The sequence below is a fragment of the Sphaeramia orbicularis genome, chromosome 11 (assembly GCF_902148855.1).
Source record: "Sphaeramia orbicularis chromosome 11, fSphaOr1.1, whole genome shotgun sequence".
NCBI lineage: Eukaryota > Metazoa > Chordata > Actinopteri > Kurtiformes > Apogonidae > Sphaeramia > Sphaeramia orbicularis.
Window position 1 is genome coordinate 29,929,245 of NC_043967.1, and position 22,754 is coordinate 29,951,998.

Genomic DNA, 22,754 nt, shown 5'->3' on the forward strand with positions numbered 1-22,754 from the left:
TAGGTCTGTTCCTGTCCTGGTTCTGTTCTGGTTCTGTTTTTAGGTCTGTTCCTGTCTTGGTTCTGTTCTGGTTCTATTTTAGGTCTGTTCCTGTCCTGGTTCTGTTCTGGTTCTGTTTTTAGGTCTGTTCCTGTCCTGGTTCTGTTCTGGTTCTGTTTTTAGGTCTGTTCCTGTCTTGGTTCTGTTCTGGTTCTGTTTTTAGGTCTGTTCCAGTGGCGGCTGCTGGTCTTTAAAACAGGGGAAGCTCATCTTACAGCTCCATCATGAAACTTATCATATTATAACAAAGCAATTAAAAATAAAAGGAATGCTTAACTGAGGCTGTTATGCTTCATCTATACCAGGGGTGGCCAACCCTGGTCCTGGAGAGCCACTATCGTGCATGTTTTAGATGTTTCCCTCTCCCAGCACACCTGACGGTCATTATCAGGCTTCTGCAGAACTTGATGATAGACTTCTCATTTGAATCAGGTGTGTTGGAAGAGGGATACATCTAAAACATGCAGGATAGTGGCTCTCCAGGACCAGGGTTGGACACTCCTGATCTATACCAGGGGTGTCAAACTCTGGTCCTCGAGGGCCGGTATCCTGCATGTTTTAGATATTTCCCTCGTCCTGCACACCTGGTTCAATTAATGATCAGCTCATCATCATGCTCTGCAGAAGCCTGATAATGGATACCGGCCCTCGAGGATCTGAGTTTGACACCCCTGATCTATACCATAAAAGCACAGCAACACACACTTGCAGGTGTATGACTTGACCCTTTGTCTCTTCAGCTCATGTGGTCGCAGCACTCTGACAAACGACCTCTCTTCCACTGATATCCACATGGGACTGAGCGCCAATGTGCTCCGATGCCGGTATGTTTCAACATCGCTGTCAGGCAAAACAGGTCCAGCCTTTCAGACCGATGCCTACTCTTTCCAACAGTTCATCCAATCCAAAGTCCAGCGTCCTGGACCGCCTACTGACCCATTCACCCCCAGAGATGCTGAATGTCTGTGGGAGGGTTTTGGGTGGGATGATTTTATGCATTTAGCCGATGACCACCATGCATCCCTGCAGTGAAAAAAACAGCTCGGTGCTGCCTCATAGACAACAACGGAGAGCGTAGATCTCTGCCAAGACAGATCACCACCAAAATTTAATCATTTCTTCCTTGTGCTAGTATCAACATTTCCTGAAAATTTCATGAAAATCCATCCATAACTTTTTGAATTATCCTGCTAACAAACAAACACACAAACAAACAAACACGCCAACACACAAAGCAAAGTGATCACAATACTTCCTGGCGGAGGTAACAACTGACCAGAATGACATAGCTGTAAAAGTAAGTGCATGGTTGCACAATTTTAATGTAAATGTAATTCGTATCTTTTTTGTAAATTCAACAGTGCAATTCTGCCTGAATTGCGAGGGGGAGTTCAGCTTCCCTTGCTGTCTCAAAGCAGTCGCCTCTGGTCTGTTCCTGTTCCGCTTCTGTTCTGTGGATTTGTTTGCAGTGTTTTGTTCATTTGCTTGTGTGCAATTAAATGTTTATTAAAATATTAAACAAAAGTAAGAATGTTTTTGTAACAGAAAAAAATGCACAAAATGCGGCATTTATAAGGCTTCTCATAAAAACATGGAATGCCAGAGGGTTTATTTATACATAAGCCATTCATAACTGCTAAGTTAGGCTAAAACATGAGGCTACAAATGATAATGAATTAAAAGGCAAACTTCCCATCACTTCAATGAATCAATGTTATGTATCCACAGGCTCTATCACTCACTGAATTAAGTGTAAAGCTCATTGTTTACACTCACCTGTATTATGGTATCATCATGTTTTCTTCTTCAAACTAAAACTTAAAGCTATACCGTATGATGTGGCATTTTTACACTTTTCTTTTGTCATCTTAAAATGCTCCTAATAAGTGTGTGTCAAACTAAAATGTAAAAGAAATCCACCAGGTATTGAAACTCAAAAATGTTTAATTCTCATATAGTTCTAATAAAAGTCTGACCAATCATTTTAGTCGGTCCGAATAAAATAATTGGCCGAACCTGACTGAGCCTCCTGTCAATCATCCATTACGGCTGTCCAGCATCCGATCCAGTATCTCCGTCTCACATCCGATTTGTGTCCCTCTGAATCTGACGCTTCACTGGCGCTGCTCCTCCTGTCACTGACCACAGTCTACTGTCTAGGATGTGTTTGGATAGAACTGACATGCACATGTGGAAGGGATTAAACGGATTTATGAACAGAAACGACAACTGAGGAGAACAAACAGGAGTCTGATGAATGAAGGATGGAGATAAAAGTCCGGAAGTCAGCTGCACTGGACTGAACTGGTCTGCAGAAAGCTCAGCTTTTATGACGGTGGGACTCATACAGGTACATGTACATGGTGTCACACAATGTAAGATGATGTAGGATGATAATTGTATGGACTATGAAACTTCAAATGTACACGGAAAATTCGCGGAGGCCGCGCGTTCACAGTGCGCGCGCCCATCCCGTGGGCACTGCAGTGAAGACCCTGACCCAGTACTGCACAGACCAGGTCTACTGATGGAACAGGAGCCGCGGGCCCACGGCAGGTGGATCATCCATCTGATTACTAAGGGAGGGGTCCGCGGACACGCCAAAACGAACCGGACCTCCGCCTCTGCTTCCTCCTCCGTTTGCATCGCGCATCAGGAGAGGAGGAGGAGCCTCAGAGCTCAGTCAGAGGGAAGGGGGCGGGGCTTTGGAGGGAGGCGGGTTGTTCAAGTTCAAACATTTACTCAGTGCTGTGAGAAATGCCACATCGGTAGGTATAGCTTTAAAGCTGGTTATTTCAAAAGTCAAATCAACAGTGTCTTCTAATGTTCATATGCTGCATCAGCTGATAGTTTACATTATGGTTCTGTTAGCTTAGCTCTGTTTTTAGACAGAAAACAGCCACAATAGAACCACAAATCCCCTCTGTTTTCTGTACAGTTTGTGTAAAATTACATATATTTCTGTGGCGCCAGATATTTTATTTATTTATTTTTTTTAACAGGGTCAAAAATGGCTCTTTAGATTATAAAGGTTGCTTAGCCCTGAATTAGTTAAACAAAATGCAAGCACAAACTAAATGTAAGCACACAAGTCTTGCATAATTAACCTTTAATCTTACAAATTGTACCCTTAAATTTTTTCTACAATGCATGACAGTACCTATTGGCACTAATTTTCTACTAATTCTCGACTCAGTGGTGTGCAGTCTTCATTATTATTCCATAAATAAGTGCGAAATGAGCTCCAATTATGAAGTAATTGTGTTGCTGTTGAGCGGTAACAAGATGCTAATGAAAATCTTAGGCTTATGATGGGACGGGGAGATTGCATTTAGAATTAGGCAGCTTTACCACTTGGGTTCTCTGAGGATGAAGGACTCAGACATCATGTGTCTGGTTAAGGGAAGTCTCAGCTAATTACTCTCAAATCCCACTGAAGTCCATTTGTGGCAATAATTGGCCTGTGATTGTCTTTGTACCCTGTCATCTCACAAAGCTGCTCATTATTTCTGCTTGATTCTCAGCACATGTTGTACAGGACGGGTGGTGGATTTCTGGATGTTGTCAAGTCTGTCGCATCTTAGTCGTCTTTGACAGAAAAAATGCATGACTTATACTGAGCAAATGTACAATCCAAACCAAATCTGTTTCTTTATACAGTTTAACTATGTTAAGGTTGAGGTCATAACACTGAAAATGACAAGAATAATGTGAAAAAAAAACCTCTGTAATGTGAGGTTTTCTCTACAGTCGACAGTTTTTTGACTCCACAGCTGATGTGAGCAGCTAATTTTCAGTGCATGTGTTAAAAACCCTATGTCAGGGGTGTCAAACTCATTTTAGTTCAGGGGCCACATTCAGCTAAATTCGATCTGCAGTGGGCTGAACCAGTAAAATAGTAAGATAATAATATATAAATAATGTCAACTCCAAACTTATCTCTATGTTTTAGAGCAAAAAAAGTTAATTTACATTATGAAAAGGTTTACATCTATAAACTAACCTTTCAAAAGATGTGAATAACAGGAACAAACTGAAAAAATAAGTGTCATTTTAACAATATTCTGCCTCAGTTTATCATTTACACATGTGCATTATAACTTACAGATCACAGTGGATCTACAAACACACAAAACATTTAGTAACAGGCAGAATATTGTTAAAATTGTACTTACTTCACTTAAGACATTTCAAGTTGTTCATATTTGTTCAGGTTATTCACATTTTTTGCGAAATTATACTTTGTTTTAGTGTAAATACATGAAAATATTCACATTTACAAAGAGAAAAATGTGGAGTTGTCATTATTTATATATTATTATGATAGTATTTTACTGGTCCTGCCCAGTTGAGATTGAATTGGTCTGAATGTGGAACCTGAACTAAAAGGATTGTTAATATTTAGTGTAATTTTTGTATTTCACAAATTCATCCCAAGGGCCAAACTGGACCCTTTGGCGGGCCGGATTTGGACCCCGGAATGCATGTTTGACACCTGTGCTCTATGCTTTCTCAAGTGGTGGGTCATGATCCAAGAATTGGGTCTGTTTAACACTTTAGCTACCTGATGTCAGATGTTTATTTTGACAGTTATGCACGCAAGACATATAGTACATTGATTGAAAGGTGAATCTGATGTTTATATCCTACTATAAAGGACATTCTGTGTCTGGCGCGTGTCAAACCCGTGTCCCGTGTCCCAATGTTGCAGCATGGGAGAGCATTTGCACGGGTTTTCCTCAGCCTTCACAGGCCCCATTGCCAAATGAATAGAAACATTACCTGACTATCTACTAGGCACAATTTTATTTTCGTATTCAAATGTTGTGAGGTATTTTGGGTGATTTTATCTGTCCTGGCTCGCTCAGCCAGGCACGAGAGATGTGACATTCGCGGACACTTTTGAATGGCTCTTTTAAGTGAACGATAACTGACTCATTGTGAGCCGTTCATTTACGTGCCGTTCTCATATTCAAATTGCCCACACTGCCTTCATGCTTCACCTGTGTTCCACATGAGTCTGAGTTGTCCACACTGCCTTCACCTGAACGACTAATGACATGTCTGAGTTTGAGTTGTCCGCAGCACACCCCATTCACTTGAACGCAGCTACGTGTGCAGCTAATTTAGGGGGGGAGTTATCAGTGAGAGTCCGACTGACTGGACTGAAGACATTTACTGCTGTATCCAGGAGGAGCGACTGAAAAAAGTGGAGATGTGGGATTAACTGGAGGAGCATCTTCTTCCTATAAATGCAGATATGCACTTCTGTGGTGGAAAAGCCGGGCCCTGGTGGACCCCAGCCTCACCACAGTCATGGTATTCAGTACCTGTCTGCTGTTCTACTGTATACAACGGGCCATGAAACACGCTCAAAAATCTGTTTCCTTTTACTTATTTGAAGGTTTTTCAAAAAACTAACGCAATAATTACTTTCCCAGGTAACTAATTACATTTATGAAGGAGTAATTCTGTTACTAATTCTATTACTTTTTGGAAAAGTCATTAGTAACTATAATGAATTACTTTTTAGAAGTAATTTGCCCAACACTGGTGGTTATGCTGCCATTCATGACATTTCTACTCCTACCAGACCATGCTACAATGTGACGGCTGCAGTTCACTACCGCTGTAAGAATGTAATCATGCTGGACAGGCCAAACAAATACATACTCTTCCCTTCATGCCTCGCATGTTAGCTCAAATTATTACCTGCACAATGCATGACTAAATGGTACTTTACAAATGGATAGTGTTGGCAGACAAGTTGTACTTTTCATGCTATCGTACAATGGCACCACCACGTGTACAATGCCACTAGTATTATAAAAGCAGATATTGTAGTATTAAACATGGATTAATTGACAATTTAAAAATTCTAAAACATACAACCATCAAGATTGTTATGTCGAAACAGCTTCAAATGTGTCTTTATATATATATATATACATATATATATATATATATATATATATATATATATATATATATATATATATATATATATATATATATATATAATGTTCATAACCATTTGCACTACATCATATCAAACAATATTTGCACTCTCCTTTTAAACACTTTTTTTATTCAAATTTATATGACTGTTTTTATGTGTATGTCTATGTCTATGTATGTTTTATGCCGCTGACAACACTGTGAATTTCCCCATTGTGGGATAAATAAAGGAATATCTTATCTTATCTTATCTTTATATGAAAATACAGAGTATTACAAGCTTTACTTATATGTGTAAACAGGTGTATTTTTGTTAATTTCATACATTTTGATAAAAAATCAACAGTATTGTTATATATTTGTGTACATAAGTATATTATGTCTGGTTGTATATGAATTTAATGAAGGCCCAGTACGTGGGGTAGGTGGGAGGGCAGTTGGATAGGAACTGGATATAACAGTTCCATGTTTCTTGTTGTACATTTGAAAATTGAAAATAAAAAAAGAGCTTGATCAAAAAAAAAAAAAAGAAAAAATCAACAGTATTGTTCAGTTTGCTACCACAGTGATGGGTTCTAAATTGTAGCCTGGCCAGCCATCCGTTTTACTCAGTGTATTCAGCACTGAGAAAACAGTCTGGACTTGGGCCAGTCACTGTGAAATATGCACGATCTATTCTATACCGACCCAGTCACAAGTCATGGGGTGGATGTTTCGCAATGCGTCAAATGAAGCGACTTCTTTTTGTCACAAATCAAAGTCAGTTCCAAGTCTGCAAATCTCTTTCCAACTGTTGTCTGTTGTTTACTTGATTTTAAAAATAAGGATTGAATTACAGATTACACCCTGTGTTTTCAAGTTTCTCTGACAAAAGTGTCACATCCATCTTATCTGTGATTGGTTTACCCTGCGCCTGTTAGTCCCGCCTTCATATTTGGATTCCAGACGGATTTCTCATTGAGAAAGATGGATGGCTGGCCAGGTTATCTAAATGGTCCCAGTTTAAGAAACTGGTGCTGGGGGTTGTGTGGGGGGTTGATGGTGTCCTCCCCTCCTCGGGCTCTGCGTGCTGGGCTCCAACCCCCCCCCCCCCCCCATAGCCATATCAATTTAAATTGATTCATATAAACTCAAAACAGATAGTAACCGATATCAATACATTATTACAAATATTAAATTATTTCACTCGTTGTATTGTGACTGCCTCTGCCGCTACTGCCGCCACAATAATACTAGCAAATTAGGCTACTGGTATTATTGTTATATATTCTTGTATTATTACAACAATTATGATTTTCCCCCTCACTCCCCCCTCTCTCTTTCTCACTTTCATTCACACCCCCCTCTTCCCCTTTTCTCTGTCGCCCCTTACCAAGCTATATTGTTTAGTTGCTATTTACATTTATGATCTTTTTCATTGTCATATGACGTTGTCGTTGTTGTTTGTCAGTACTCTGTCATTGTTGTTGTTTTTGACTTGCTTGTTTATTTGTTTGAGTTTCCCTTTGTTTATGTGTTGTTGTTTTTCTGTCCACATTGTCTTGTTAACTATCACTAATAAAAAACAAACAAAAAAGATTTTAAAAATTAATAATAATAATAATAATAATAATAATAATAATAAATGAAGCGACTTCTTTTTGTCACAAATCAAAGTCAGTTCCAAGTCTGCAAATCTCTTTCCAACTGCTGTCTGTTGTTTACTTGATTTCAAAAATAAGGATTGAATTACAGATTACACCCTGTGTTCTCAAGTTTCTCTGACTAAAGTGTCACGTCCATCTTATCTGTGATTGGTTTACTCTGAGCCTTTTAGTCCAGCCTTCATATTTGGATTCCAGATGGATTTCTCATTGAGAAAGACGGATGGCTGGCCAGGTTATCTAAATGGTCCCAATTTAAGAAACTCTGCAGATCCTAGACACATTTGGATGTTCTGCTCTGATGATGTATTATACTCAATGCTAATATTATATATGATGTCATACAACTCAATGCCAACACTATATGTGAAGCTAAATCCACTTGAATGTTAATATGCTGTTATAATCCATGCAATGCAATGCTAATCAACACTTGCTTATGTCTGACCCTTGTACTAGAAGCCTTTTGACTGTCTTCACTTGAGCATCTTTTTGTATGTTGCTCAACCAGGGACTGTTTCTTTCAACACAGACTCCATTTAGCCCCTTGACATACTACCGTATAACAATGCTCTGTCGTCAGTCTTGACAACGTGCTGGACTGCATGTACCTTGAAAACAAACATTTCCCAGAAACCAAATGTACTTTGCATGTGGACTCAGTTAATGATCAAATACCCTGACCTTTACCTTGAATTACCATATTATCAAATACTGTATAAAAACCTTGTGAAGTGCTTCTACTCCAGGGGTGTCAAACTCATGTTAGTTCAGGGGCCACATTCAGCTAAATTTGATCTGAAGTGGGCCAAACCAGTAAAATAATAACATAATAATATATAAATAATGTCACTCCAAAATTCTCTCTATGCATTAGAATAAGTAAAATTAAACAATGAAAATGTTTACGTCTACAAACTATCCTTTCAAACAATGTGAATAACATGAACAAACTCAAAAAATAATTGTAATTTTAACAATGTTATGCTTCGGTTGATCATTTTCACGTGTTCATTATAACTTACAGATCACAGCGAGTCTACAAATACACAAAATATTTAATATCAGGCGGAATATTGTGTTAAAATTGTATTTACTTCTCATGAAACATTTCAGGTTGTTCATATTTATTCAGGTTATTCACAACTTTTTGTGAAATTATGCTTTGTTTTAGTGTAAATACATGAAAATATTTACATTTACAAAGAAAGAAATCTGGAGTTGTGAGTATTTATAGATTATTATGATAGTATTTTACTGATCCGACCCACTTGAGACTGAATTGGTCTAAATGTGGAACCTGAACTAAAATGATTCTTAATATCTTAGTGTAATTTTTGCATTTCACAAATTCATCCCAAGGGCCAGACAGGACCTTTTGGCGGGCCGGATTTGGCCCCCGGGCCGCATGTTTGACACCTGTGGTCTACTCGGTTCTTATCTACTCTTATTCTTACAGTGCAGTCTCTCTCATCATCTCATCCATCCATCTCGACCCTCAGCTGAGTACCTATTTTGTTCTTTCATTAATACATTACCCTCTATCTGATTACATCTAACTTGCTGTTTTTTTGTGTATCTCAAACAAAAGAATTCAACAGCCACAAAGAGACACATGGCATCACCGTAATGTAATTTCCCTGTTGACTTGACAGTTTCCTATTGTTCGGACTGTCTGCGTTGCAGTCACATGTGTTGGGCAGATGGTTCACAGCCCGACAGGTGACAGTGGCATTGTGTAATGAAGGGAGTGGCGTCACATTGTGCAGCCAAGAGCAAAATTGTGCCGTGAATACAAGAAAATCCAGCGACAAATTTGTTACAAGCTTCAGAATTAGTTCTAACATTAACCATGTTCCATTTGTTATTTCATCCAGTGTAGTTTTGAGGAATTTTGGTCCATTTTAATGAAGTATAGGAAATGTAGCAGTAAAAGAAGAGGCAAAAGAAGAAGTGAACCCAGGTCACTGTGGTAGTTGTTCATTTTACAACTGATGAACACAAAATGATAGAGACTGGTATTTACAGCTACCCATATTTTACCCCTTTTTTCCCCTCCAAATTTCAAATTCTCTAGCTCCATTTCTTGTTTTCTAGTCCAGTGGTTCTCAACCTTTTTTCAGTGATGTACCCCCTGTGAAATACTCTTTCAGCCAAGTACCCCCTAACCAGCGCAAAGCATTTTTTGGTTGAAAAAAATGACTTAAAACAGAGTCCTGTGCCATCAGTGTCTGATTTATTAAACTTTGGAACTCCATTTGTAGTGGTCTCTCTTGAACTATTTGGAAATAAAAAGATATAACTAAAAAAAAGGAAAGAAAGAATTAACTTAATTATAAATAAAGATTTGTGCACATAAAATAATTATCAACATAAAGTGTCCTCCTTTGGGATCATAGTAAAGATCTGTTCTCAAAAAGAATTACGCTTCAACCAGGACTCCATTGTTTGAGTTTTCAAGTGACTGACAGGTGATGCTAGGTGGCATATGACAGGTTGGGTCGAACCATTCTGGTATAGGGGAGACTCTGGGTTTTTAGGAGGATGAAATTGAATAGCCTACTGAATAGAAAATTCATTTTATGAACTTATATATTTTCCTGAAATATTTAATTAATTTAATAATTATTTTTATTTTTAAAGGATTTTTGCATGGATGCTACTTTTTAAATATATTTTAAAATCTCACGTACCCCCTAGAGTGCCTTCATGTACCCCCAGGGGTACGTGTACCCCCATTTGAGAACCACTGTTCTACACCACCACAGTCCAGTCCAGGGGTCCTTCCACACAGGAGAGTCTGTGAGTGTATGAGAACAATTTGTGCTTGAGTTTTTTACATGTGTTTGAGTCACATTTGTTTTGGTTCCAAGTCAAACTGACAGATCAGAAGGACCATAATTATGTCACACTGATAATAATACAAGCCTAGTTTGTCTCCTTATGGTCGCTCTATTCTAGGTTTATAGAGTGTGAGGATGTCTTGTTGATATTTCAGTCATTTTATGGGTATTATAATGGACATTAAAAAAGGAAAAAAAGAAGCAATGAGCTTTAGTTTGAGGAAGAAAACTTGATGATACAATAATACAGATGTGTGTAAACAATGAGCTTTATGCTTTATTCAGAGACTGATACTGTGGATTGTCTGTGGATACATGTATTGATTCATTGGTGGTTTTGGTAGTCCTGAATGTGTTCAGGAACTACATAGACTTCCCCCTGCTGTTATGAGACATACAAAAATCAAAACAGATGAAGAGATGTTTCATGCACAGTTCACCAGTATAAGATAACTCTAGTGAATACAATAGCACTGACAGAAAGTCAACAGCATCTGTTGGGTAAGACATGCATGAAACAGATGGAGTTAAATTCAGGCCCAAATGGTTGGAGCTGAAACCCACCTACATGCAAAATAACAACAAATGAGTTAAGTCAGACAGTTTTCTCACTATTCACAGAATAATCCCATCCTGTTTTGTTTTTATTGACTTCTTTTTTTCTAATTGTTATTCTAATTCTCATTGCTAAGAAAGTTTACAGTGGCTCTAATCTAACAGACGTGTTGTGGTAGCAAAAAAAATCTGTGTATGAGGAAGTTGTATGTATTGACATTATCATAAGCATATAGCCTGAAGGGAGACTCCCATTACTGGATCTGACTGAACAGACTGGTCTAACAGCATTTTCAACACCAACCCCACCCAAATGGTAAGAGAAAAGCTTTGACTTTTAAAAATATTTTTTAAACCAAACCATATCCCAAACAAACTCAAAACTGTAACACCTGAAAAGTGTCTGAATACTTCTGTTCAGATTTATTAGTATTTATTTAGCAAGAATGATCTCAAACCACATTTTGATTCATTTTAATTTAATTTAATTTTTATGGCAGGTAGTTTCTACTAGTGTGGACCAGAGTTGATTTCCTTTTTTTTTTTTTTTTTTTTTTTTTTTTTTTAATGTTTTTGTACGTTTTCAGTGACTATTAAATTTGCTGACTCTATTGTATTCTTGTGCTGGGTTAAGGTATTAATGAACTGTTTGTCATAGCTAGGAGAGTGTGGATGGTTTAAGCAGGTCAAATAGATGTTTTTATTTCAGTAAAGATGGTGGTAACAGGTGACAGGGAGGTTTGGAGACAGTGGACCCCAGGGTAGCAGCAGCAGAGACTGAAGAATCCAAGAGGAACAGGTAAGAAGGTTTAGGTCAGGAGTGTCAAACATTTTCATCTCTTTGTTTTAGTGCTAAAAAATAAAACTACATTATGAAAAATTCTACATTTACCAACTGTCCTTTTGCAAAAAAATTTGAATAACCTGCTGGAACCAACTGGAAATTTCGAAAGAAAAATAAGTGCAACTTTAACAATATTACACCTCAGTTTAACATTTACACATGTGCATTGCACTTCATGGAAGACAGTTTATCTAAGCTAACTAGCATACATCAGAATAAATACATGGCTAATTTTCATACCGTCGTACTAGATCATGAGCACCATTGTAGAATCTGCTTCTTCAGTCGCTTCATCCTGAGCAATCTCACTTTAAATAGTTCAGATTTTGATCAATTCTTTAACCCTTTCATGCATAAATTTTCCCCCAATTGTTTTTATTCCTCTTTAGGCATGAAAAAAAAAAAAAAATGTGATTGAAATTTTTTTTATGAACCTATTTTTCATGGAGTTGCAAAAATGTCCACTCAGCTGGACACCATTCGTTTCATTTTTGAAGCAAAGAAACATGCATTTACTGATACACTATGAAATAAAAAATATTTTAATGCTGCTAATCTAATATTTTGTCACATTTTAGCATACTATAATACTAGTCATTACTCACTTCATGGAGATAATATGCAAAAAAAAATTAAATAAAATAAAATTTTGGTTTAAAAAAAACCAAACAAACCAAACTGTTAATTACAGTCTAATAACAATAACAAGGTCAAGGTTTATTTATATAGCACACTTAAAAACAGACACTACTGTCCCAAAGTGCTGTATATAATGCATATAATAATGAAACACAATAGGAGTAAAAGACAATAAATAGAATAAAACAATACTGGCACATAGTTCGTGCATTAAAAACAAGCAATTGATTTACACTCAAACATGTTAGTGCAGATCAGGTTTATCAAAAACAGCAAAGTTACAGTAACAGTATGAATGTCAGTGTATGGGACAGTGCATGAGCGTCCACTGTGTCGGCTGATATGGAACTAAAACAACAAAACACATGAATATACAAGAGAACAGCTGTCGAATAGCTGTCCACTGTAGTGACCACTATGCATGAAAGGGTTAAATAACCTGGAAAATGAAAATTTGTGCTTCATTGTTTGTCACATTGGCTTTAATTATCAGTAATTACAATGTGACCTGTTCTTTATTTTTCCTGTGACAGCTGAATAAAAATGTAAGAAGTGATTGCTTATTTGCATGAAAGTTTTCTTCAGAATACCACTGAGTCAGTCAGGCTAATTATGGGGAACACAAACCAGCTTATCATGAGTTTAGATTGATTCTATGGAATTATTCAGCATTTTTCATCATTTTTATGAAGTATTTAGTAAGTATTTTTCTCCATTAGTTTTCCTCTTTTTTCTGGAATACATTCATGGAAAACAAAAGTACTCAATACAGCTACATGATATACGTAATCTCAAGCACACAAACAAAAAAATTACAAAAATATAAACATTTTAATAAAATACATTATATTCCCCCAGATTATTGCTTATTTTTTAATGTGTCTGTAACCAAATTAATTTCTTCTCCTCTGTCGGAAACTGTGAGTTGGGAAAACAGCTATTAAATCTAAACCAATATATTTTATGTTTATGCATTTGGCAGACGCTTTTTTTCCAAAAATTTAATTTTAACTCACAGGTGTCAAACATGTGGCCCGGGGGCCAAATCCGGCCCTTGGGATAAATTTGTGAAATGCAAAAATTACATTAAGCTATTAACAATCCTTTTATTTCAGGTTCCACACTCAGACCAATTCAATCTCAAGTGGGTCAGACCAGTAAAATACTATCATAATAACAGAGAAATAATGACAACTCCATTTTTTTCTGTTTGTAAATATAAACATTTTTATGTATTTACACTAAAACAAAGATTAATTTCGCAAAAAAATGTGAACCTGAAAAAACATGAACAACCTGAAATGTCTTAAGAGAAATAAATACAATTTTAACAATATTCTGCCTGTTACTAAATGTTTTGTGTGTTTGTAGATCCACTGTGATCTGAAAGTTGTAATGCACATGTGTAAATGATAAACTGAGGCAGAATATTGTCAACATTACACTTATTTTTTCAGTTTGTTCATGTTATTCACATGTTTTGAAATGATAGGTTGTAGATGTAAACCTTTTCATAATGTAAATGTACTTTTTTCACTCTAAAACATAGAGAAAAGTTTGGAGTTGACATATAATAACATAATAATATATAAATTTTACTGGTTTGGCCCACTTCAGATCAAATTTAGTTGAATGTGGCCCCTGAACCAAAATGAGTTTACCCCTGTTTGAACTCATACAGGTCACTGCAGATGTGGTTTAGTAGCTGTAGTTGCTCTTTGACCAATCAAATGACATGAAAATGCAGACACTATTGCACACCTGTTAGATCGAAACAAAAGCTTCATTTTCATTTATGTGTAACTCCAGAGGCTGCACTGTTGATTCTGAGCCTCGATGCAGATTTCTTTTACCTGACAGCACATAATGGTGAAATATGATTGGACAAACACTCTAACATTAATATAAACAAGTGAGATCTGAACAGGTTTTGTACCTTGTCAACTCTTAGTTCAGATTCAGCTGTAGAATGATTCAACTGAAATACACACCATCTTGTTGCACCACCTTGTCTTTAAAATATACATTTGTGACCAGTTTTTCAAGATAGAACCTACTTTTCCCTTTGTTTCTCAAGTGGTGCGTTCACATTAGCCGTCTTTGAGGCCAGCTAACAGGACAGCCCACATTCCTGACATATATTAACGTCACAAGGGGAAGTCACATTAAGACCGGCCTTATCTGATGAAGCGCTGCTGATGCATATTTCAGCCTGTAATTTCCACATCCTGATATAAGCTGGGTTTTAATTACCCTCAGAATTGCACAATAGAAAACTGGTAATGGAAACACTGAAATGTCACAAAAACTGTCAAAGATCACAAAAAACTTTTTCTGCTTTCATGAGGTGGTTTTTGAGGTGTTTCAGTATAGAAGTATAACACAAAAATGTAATGGAAACACATTTTGCGCATTTTCACACATCTTTGCACAGTGGTTTTGTTCAGGCCAAACGTCTCACCCCTTACCCTGTACCAGAGGTGTCAAGAGTGTTCACATTCATTCCTCAGGTAGAAGTATAGATACTACAGGGTGGGGAAGCAAAATTTACAATGAACATTTAGTTGTTTTTTCTCAGCAGGCACTGCATCAATTGTTTTGAAACCAAACATATATTGATGTCATAATCATACCTAACACTATTATCCATACCTTTTCAGAAACTTTTGCCCATATGAGTAATCAGGAAAGCAAACGTCAAAGAGTGTGTGATTTGCTGAATGCACTCGTCACACCAAAGGAGATTTCAAAAATAGTTGGAGTGTCCATAAAGACTGTTTATAATGGAAAGAAGAGAATGACTATGAGCAAAACTATTACGAGAAAGTCTGGAAGTGGAGGAAGCAACAAAAAACGTACCAAAGCTTTTATTAAAGCTCTCAAATCCAAAATCCTAAAGGATCCAACCAAATCCATGAGAAAAATGGCAATTGAACTTGAGGTAGACAACAAGACTGTTAGAAATGCAGTAAATATGATTTGAAGTTAAAATCTTACACAAGAACACCAAAACACTTGTTGACAACAGCAACAAATCCAACTTTAGCAATTTTTGGGAATCATGTTTATGGCCGCCTTCTAGCCCAGATCTAAACCCTCTGGATTCTGCTATTTGGGGCGTTTTAGAACATGCTACCAATAGAACATCACACAGCAATGTCGACTTTCTTAAAGATACTATTAAAGAAGAATGGGAGAAGTTGTCACCCGAATATTTGAGGAACACTTGCACAAGTTTCAGGAAGCGTGTGAAGGTAGTTATTGAGAAAGAAGGAGGACACATAGAATAAAAACATTTTCTATTATGGAAATTTTCTTGTGGGGAATAAATTCTCATGACTTTCAATAAACTAATTGGTCATACACTGTCTTTCAATCCCTGCCTCAAAATATTGTAAATTTTGCTTCCCCACCCTGTAGGGTTTAAACAGACTTCTGTAGAAGCTGAAGTATCAACTCAGGTTTTTTACTCAAGTAAAAGTGTAAAAGTACTGGTTTCAAAACTACTTAAGGTATAAAAGTAAATGTAAGGGGAAAAAATGCCATTAAGGCCAAAGCTTAGGTGGTGCCACAGGGGCCTATAGTGCACTACCCCACCTCCCCCCAAAAAATGACTATAATGTTATATTAAAATGTTAATGTTGAAAGATTTGGGATGCACTAGTCTACCTGTTTCAGCTGCATATATGCCCATTGAAAATGAACGCATTTTACTCCAATGCAAATGTATTAAAGAACCCTATTTGTGTCCTACTGAGCATTAACATGTGTTTAACGAAGCGGAAGATATGATGACTAGTTGAATACAGGTATTGTAATGGTGCAAAAAGTCAGGTGCGATGGATCGCGTACAAACCAATAGGGTGTCAGATTGGAATATGTTTACACTTCTCATCCAACCACAATCAAATTCGCTCTGTCCAGATGGCGTGATTTAGCTGGATAGTTTTTTTCTAATTTGAATGAAGACAAGCTGGAATGAAATAGGAGTAACGAGGCTCTTTTTAAATTGTAAGGAGTAGAAAGTACAGAGAATTGCATGAAAATGTAAGTAGAAGTAAAAAGCCAACTGAAAAATAATGACTCCAGTAAAATATAGATAGCTAAAATTTCTACTTGAATAAGGTATCAAGGTATTTGTAGTTCGAAACTTGATACCTCTGCTCTGTATGCAGAACAGGTGGTTCTAGTTTGTTCAGAGCAATAGACTCTCGCTTTTGTTAAGGACTGCTTCCTGAGGGCATGACAAGTCTGGTGTCATGAGAGGTTCAATTACACCACACAGTTCATTAAATGTTGGAAATATCTGGAAATTCTGGATCCACATCTCATTGCTGAATTCCTGATATGCGGTTCTCTCCCAGAAATCCATTCTGTGTGGCTGCTGCCATAAATAAGGATGATTATACGTTCCCTTCTTCTGTTTAAGACAGTCACTGCAATAGCAGTAGATGAACCAACACTACAGTACCAACAGTTGGAGTTTTTGTTTAGGCCTAGTTTTGCGGCTATCAACCACAAACTGCAGAAATGGGATCTACTGCTGCGTTTCCACTGCTTGGTACCGGCTTGACTCGACTCAGCTCGGCCTTTTTGCATTTCCATTATGAAAAAGGATCTGGAATCTGGTACCCGGTACTAGTTTTTTGGTATCGCCTCCGCCGAGGTTCCAAGCGATACTAAACGGTGACGTATAACACTGTAGACAACTGATTGGTCAGACAGTTTTCTCTGTGACCCGTCGTTTTACAAAAAACAGATGCAGAAGTGGACAGTAAATATAGCGGTACATTAATCCACATGATAACAGCTCAAAACTACACCATGGTTGGTCAAGGAGATTCAGTCTTTGGTGGCTGATGTAAAAATTCAGACGAGACAACATGCAACGAGCGACTTTTCAGCAACTCTCTGAACAGACGACACGGAAATAATGCATCGCATCACTATGACATCCAGATACTGTAAAGTCAGTAGTATCCTGTAATGGAAACGGTCTCCAGGAATACCAAATCGAGCCGAGCCGAGCCGAGCTGGTTTCAGGTAGTGGAAACGTGGCATATAACACATTGAAATGGCATCAAACGGTCGATCAAATGATTAAGTTGTTTACAAAGAAAATACGTACATTTGTGTGTTTCTTTCATCACACTGCTGCACTTTTTGGCTGTGTTTACCTCCATCTTGCCAATGAGTCAAACAGAATTATGTGAAATTTCTTCTACCCCTCCATTCGTAGTGTGGTTGTGGAAAATCTCCATTTCAAGGCCCAAACAGCCCTCCGCCTTAGCCCTTCCCCTCCGTCTAATCGAGAATTAGGACAACACTACCCCTTCACATGTATGTACAAAACGGAAGGATAGGGGTAAGGGGGAGGGCTAAGGGGTAAATTGGGATTCAGCCTCAGAGATGTGCATATGAACTCGTCTATATCACTTTCATTATTTCCACTGTTGTTTCATCCTTTTTGATCCTCCCCTATCTTGTCCACGTCTTTACACTACTCATCCACAGGGAGCTTTGACAATGTAAAACATTTACTTCTGCACAATAATATTGATGTAGCCATACATTTAAAATAAAATAAACAGAATAACAGGCAACATTATATTAAGGAGAAAGTATCAAACACAGAAATTCATCCCAGAATTTAATTCCATCACAAAACTACATCTGTCAGTCTACTAGAGTAGATAATAATTTATACTCATTAAACACATGAACATTGATGTTACTTCAATATGAGTCCATAAGTTCTTTTTTTTTGGTTTTTATTTTACATTTTAAACCATATTCTCTAGTCAGAGAAAAAAAAAAGTATAACATGACTCTCATTGACAGATTAACCCCCTGAGACCCAGCAATGCATTTTTGTCCTCTGTAAGTGACAAAAGTTTCACCGTTTTATTTAAAAAATGCTGTCCATTGCAAAGAACATTCCATTAAAAAATAAATAAAAGTAATTCTAAAAATTATCTGGAAAAAAAAAACCTATTGATTCTGCTGAATCCAATCAGGACAACTGTTTAATGTAAAAAAGCCAAAACTTTCACTTTCAAGAGGTTAAGGGAAGTTTTACATATTTTCATAAAAATAAAAAACTCAGATGTAAAGTTTATACTTTGGAACTGATGACAAAATACTTCATGTGTTTACACTAAACCGTAACCTTCAAGTCTGTAGTAAAAACATTACCTGGATGTCAGTTTCCCCATCAGGATCAGTGCAACTGGAAAGGTCACAGTAAAAACACCACAGAAAAATGACTGTTGATTAATATTAACCCATAAAGACCCAGTGCAACTTTTATGTCAGTTCCAAAATTAAACTTTCTCTATATCTAACCTTTCTTAAATAATGTATCACCATTTATTATGACATTATTTTTGTATTTTGGGTTTTTTTCAGTAAGCATCAGGTATTTTCCTCTATTTAATTCACTGATCATGTAGATGTTCATAACAGCTCAGATTAAAGTTGACAGCTATTATATTAAAAACAGAGCAAACTGAAGAAAAAGTGACTTTTTCAGCAAAATACATCATTAAATAAGCACAAACCAAGTGTGTCCATCCACTGTCACTGATCCAACTCCATGGGTTTTACTGGTGAATCAATGTTGTAGAAGATGATGATTAAATGGGTCATATCTGATGACCATGAAAAGATGACAAAGTGCATTTTACACCAATTATTTACATGTATTGATAGGATTAGTGGATCAACAGGTATTAAACATTTTAGATCAGTCGATGGTTTTGGTTGGTGATGGATGTTTGGGTCGTTATGGGTTAAAACCAGTTACTCATGATCTTCCCCCTGCTCCTCATCCTATGTGGAGTCAGTGACAGATTAACAGCTGGATGACATGTTCACTTGTTCATTCTGTATGTCGTTGCTGCTGTGAACCAGATGTTTTCTACAGTCACAGTACACTGAAAGTCAGGCAGAAGCTACTGGAAGTGTCTGACTAAAATAATCTTATCATGTACAAGGACATGGGTTTCCAAATTTCTCTACAGGGTGGGGAAGCAAAATTTACAATGAACATTTAGTTGTTTTTTCTCAGCAGGCACTACGTCAATTGTTTTGAAACCAAACATATATTGATGTCATAATCATACCTAACACTATTATCCATACCTTTTCAGAAACTTTTGCTCATATTTAATCAGGAAAGCAAACGTCAAAGAGTGTGTGATTTGCAGAATGCACTCATCACACCAAAGGAGATTTCAAAAATAGTTGGAGTGTCCATAAAGACTGTTTATAATGGAAAGAAGAGAATGACTATGAGCAAAACTATTACGAGAAAGTCTGGAAGATACTATTAAAGAAGAATGGGAGAAGTTGTCAGCCGAATATTTAAGGAACACTTGCGCAAGTTTCAGGAAGCGTGTGAAGGCAGTTATTGAGAAAGAAGGAGGACACATAGAATAAAAACATTTTCTATTATGTCAATTTTCTTGTGGCAAATAAATTCTCATGACTTTCAATAAACTAATTGGTCATACACTGTCTTTCAATCCCTGCCTCAAAATATTGTAAATTTTGCTTCCCCACCCTGTATGCTCCATGTAAACACTAAATCATGAACATATTCAAAACCTGAAGCATCCTAATAACTAGGATACTAGTGCGCATGTGTGTTTTTAGAAACTAAAGTCATTGCATATTTGACACATAGTTACACAAAATATACAAGAAACTGTAAACATAGACCCAATACTTAGAGTCTCACATAAGAATTGAACTAGACAGCTGTCATAGATGTATGTGAAGTGTCTCTATTAGGAGACAGTCACACTATTATGAGAAACAGCACTAAATGAGGCATGAACCAAGTCCTTTAAGTAAATATTAGCACATGAAATACACTTATCTCAATACCTGTGGATCGACATCAACAGGTACTGCCAGACGATCAGATTATTTTTTCCCCAGTTTTCTTTTCTCTGAACATGATTTGTCACCAAAACTGCATCAGTACCCTTTATAAAACATAACTTTTTGCCTCTGTGCCAGCTGCAAAATAACATTATACTCATATGACCCAGAATGTGGTCCAGTTCTCAGATTTTTGTTCCTGAGTTCTTCCCAGTAATGACTCCAGTTTCCATCGCTGTCAGCTCCAAAACCAAACACATGGACCTGTAACAAAACACATCTGACTTGGTCATCTGTACACAGTGAACATTTACCACCCTTATGCTATGAGCAGAACACTGACTGAAGTGATACCAGCTGTCAGCAGACATGGAACAATGGGTAGAACATACTACAGTGGCAACCTCAGTGAGAGGGGATATATGCAGAATGGTAGGTTCAAAACCCCACATATCCACTGACTATGAAACAACCACTGGTTTAGTGTTGGAATGTCAGAAATAATGAGTTGGTAGAACAGCTATAAAGTTACAAATGCCGCATTTCCACAACATGGAACCGGCTCAACTTGACTCGGCTTGACTCGACTTGGATACCAGGTCCTATTCCTGGAGACCGTTTCCATTGCAGGACACTACCCACTTTACAGTACCTGGACGCCATAGCGATGCAATGCGTTACTTCCGTGTCGTCTGCTCAGAGAGTCGCTGATAAACTCGCTCGTTGCGTGTTGTCTCGTCAAGCTCTTGTTGAATTTTTACGTTGGTCACCAAAGACTGAATCTCCTCGACCAACCATGGAATAGTTTTGTGGACTGTCATGTGGATTAACCTACCACCATATTTACTGTAAACTTCCGCATCTGTATTTTGTAAAACGGGGGGTCACAGAGACAACTCTGACCAATCATTGGTCTGCAGTGTTTACACGTCACATTTTAGTATATGTTCCCCTGTTTTGGAACTTCAGCGAAGGTGATACCAAAATACTAGTACTGTGTACCAGATTCTAGGTCCTTTTTCGTAATGGAAACGCAAAAAGGCCGAGTTGAGTCGAGCCAGTACCACATAGTGGAAATGCGGCAAAAGATGCCATGGCAAGGGAAGGGCAAGGACGACTGGGCAGCTTGGGGGAGGTTTTGTAATCACCCCCAAGACTTAAACCCCAAGACTTAACACAAGGCCAGCTGACCTGAAACCCTGGGGGAACTCAACTACCTCTGGCTTTTTCTTGCGAATGATGCACAGAAGCCATTGATAAATATTAATATATCACATGACTGTTCATTCAGGCAGTTAGGAAAAGACTGGTTTCTTTTCAGCCATAAAAGCACTATGTTGGGATTAGAACAAGGTTGTGGTTTAGTCTAAATATCACATAGACCTGAAAAACCTCAGCTTACCTCCTCACAAATGTGGATCGCAAGAACCAAAGTCATAAAGCCAGTGGATGGATATCTGCCTTTCCTCCCAAGCCATATTTCATGGGTGTATCTCATGAATGCTGGATTTACTACCAACACCTGTAATAAATGACATTCATTCTATGAACATGATGTCTTGAGTGACTGCAGCTACAAATAATAACAATGACTAAAAGTTAATACTCACCAAATCTTTGTTAGCTTGGATATTTCTTTTTACTGGAGCATATGTCCTATGCAAAACATCAGATGATGTTGAAACTAAATACCATGGCAAACAATTACAACAACAAACACAACAACAACAAAACACAAATGTGATTTTCAGGAGAAAAACAAGGATGTTAGGGTTTAAAGGTGACATTATTTTCTTTCAGTTTGAAACCATGGGCCACAGGTTTACCATGGCTGACGCTAGAATGAAATGCAAATGAATGGAAATGCAAAACAATCCACAACATTTCATTGTAGTGAGCTGAAGTTGTATGATGTTTATATGTTTTTGTGATTTTATGTGTTGTTTTCTTACTTGCTGTTTTTAATCACCTTTTACATGTTTCTTTTATAATGTTTGAAATGTGTTTCTTTTTGTTTCTTTTATTTCAATGTCCTGTGTGAAGCACCTTGAATTGCCTTGTTGCTGAAATGTGCTATACAAATAAACTTGCCTTGCCTTGCCTTGATGTTGGTACACTATATTACCAAAAGTCATTGGGACATCTGCCTTTACAAACACATTAATTTTAATAACATCCCATTCTTAATCTGTATCAGTTAATATGAAGTTGTTTGACCCTTTGCAGCTAAAACTGCTTGAACTCTCTTCCTACAATGTTTAGGAGTGTGTTCATGTGGATTTTTTACTCTAGAAGCACAGGTGGGGTCAGGCACTGATGTTGGATGAGAGGACCTGGCTGGCATCC

The 22,754-nt window shown here is 37.3% G+C and overlaps 1 protein-coding gene across 1 annotated transcript in view; it reads right to left on the reverse strand.

The window, feature by feature from the left end:
- LOC115428029 (CMP-N-acetylneuraminate-beta-galactosamide-alpha-2,3-sialyltransferase 1-like) overlaps positions 1-22,754 on the reverse strand; it is a 54,135-nt gene that overhangs the window by 15,224 nt on the left and 16,157 nt on the right. The gene's annotated exons all lie outside the window — the stretch shown is intronic.